This window comes from Lipotes vexillifer, unplaced genomic scaffold (assembly GCF_000442215.2).
Source record: "Lipotes vexillifer unplaced genomic scaffold, Lipotes_vexillifer_v1.1 scaffold299, whole genome shotgun sequence".
Taxonomy (NCBI): domain Eukaryota; kingdom Metazoa; phylum Chordata; class Mammalia; order Artiodactyla; family Lipotidae; genus Lipotes; species Lipotes vexillifer.
In genome coordinates this window covers 948,328-950,105 of record NW_006784347.1, presented here as the reverse complement: position 1 = coordinate 950,105, position 1,778 = coordinate 948,328, and the positions used below count along the sequence as shown (strand labels likewise).

Sequence of the window (1,778 nt, the reverse complement as noted above, 5' to 3'; positions counted from 1 at the left end):
GTGCCACAACTACTGAAGCCCACGCGCCCAGAGCCCGTGCTCCGCAACGAGAAGCCACTGCAATGAGTAACCCCCCGCTCACCACAACTAGAGAAAGCCCACACGCAGCAACTAAGACCCAATGCAGCCAAAAAAAAAAAAAAATACAGCATGAATCAGAAGCTACTAGTAACTTAAAATAATGCTATTATATGCCTCCTTGCTCTAAGGACCAGATAGTAGCTCATGAAAAATGGAATTACTTCAAATTTAATAGAGAACCCATGGCAAAACCATCAACCGGCATTCACTCAGGAAATTAGTATAGCTCCATAACCATCCCTTTACAAAATCTTTCTCTGTCACTCCCTGGAGCAAGTAGGTTTCTCTAGACATCTGCTTTTAGCACTCCTTCCAAGCACGGAGGGGCAGGAGGACACCATTTTTAAACTCCTTCCACGACCAATTAATGCACAGGCTACTCTCAGCAAATACCTCCATCGTTTGCAAGAGATCAACTCTTGCAGAACCCATTGGAAACCTCCCCAATATTAAAAGTAGAAGAGGTGCATATACCATTACATAGAACCCCTTTGAACATATTATTAAATAGTTATTGGAATGATTGGCATGATTTAAAAGTTCACTGAAAACATGAATGAAACATGCTCCTCTGCAATCTTAACACCTCCACAATTTCCAGTAACAACCCCTACAAAGTCCTCCAGTTTCATTTCCCTTCCTGGATTGAGAGCCTGGGGCAAAGGGGAATGAAAGGGTGGCAAATTAAAGTTTCACCCACACAGACAAGTGCAGGTTAGAGAGGGAATTAGGAAATTCTCGGAAGGGTAGAAAGGCATCTTAAAAAAGAAAAAGGAAAGAAAAAAAGAAGAAGAAAAGAGATTGAGACAGTGTTCCCCTAAGTGGCCTTCCTCGCGTCTCGCCCTGCCCTAATCGAGGCCAGAATGGCAGAGGTTGCAACCTCCCTTCAAGACCCAGGGTCTCTCGGCACGTTTCCTAAACCTCCATCCTCAGGCCTGGCCCGGAAAATGACGCCCCAGCGGTTATTCCATTTAATGTCAACTCATGTTAAGGAAAGATCCACTCTGTTCCATTCCAGCGGGGCCTTAGACTGGGATCCTCCCTGTAGCCCACAGCCAGGAAGCAGAACCGATGGGGCCTGGTCCCGGCGCCCCTCGCCTCCCGCCGGCTCCAAACTTTCCCCAACTCCAGACCCACCTGTCACGGAGGGAGGGCGGGCCAGCTCTCGGGGGCGCCCGGGAAGCTGCCGGGGCCTCCAGCTGCCCGGGCGCCCCCCTCTCCCCGCCGGCCGCCGGCCCCACTCCCAGGCCGGGGCCGCCTGGGCCTCCCCCATCTTCGGCCCCCGCCTCAGAGCCCAGGAGCTGCGGCCCCGCGCCGGCCCCCGTGTGGGCCCGGGCCGCAGCCTCCTCAGCCGAGGGGGGCGCCCGGACGGTTAATGCCTCAGGCCCAGCGCCCTCCCCCGCTCGGGGCTCAGCCTCTCACCTGCCGCCGCCGCTGCCGCCGCTCCACGCTCCTCCCGGGAGGGGCCCCGACCCGACCCGGCTGCGGACCGCTCTGCTCTCCCCCTGGGCAGGCCCGGGGCGGAGCCGGGGCCTCTCCTGAGCACCGCAACCCCCCGCCCGGGCAGCCGCCGCCGGCGCTGGGCTCCACGAGAGGGCGGGCGGGGGAGGGGGGCCTCGGAGGCCGCAGATCCCCGGGCTCGCGTACAGAGCCAGGCGCCCGACGCGGGCCCGGGCCCGGGCGGCCGCGGGGGGCGC

The 1,778-nt window shown here is 58.0% G+C and overlaps 1 protein-coding gene across 2 annotated transcripts in view; it reads right to left on the bottom strand.

Moving 5' to 3' along the window:
* The window catches only part of TLK2 (tousled like kinase 2), a 110,279-nt gene extending 108,641 nt beyond the window's left edge, over positions 1–1,638 (bottom strand). The window contains exon 1 of one of the 2 annotated variants that reach the window (XM_007456746.1): positions 1,504–1,638. The gene's annotated coding sequence lies outside the window, so the exon portion shown is untranslated. The remainder of the gene's footprint in view (positions 1–1,503) is intronic. The other variant, XM_007456747.1, reaches the window with a different exon arrangement.
* Between the last annotated feature and the right edge of the window lie 140 nt (positions 1,639–1,778).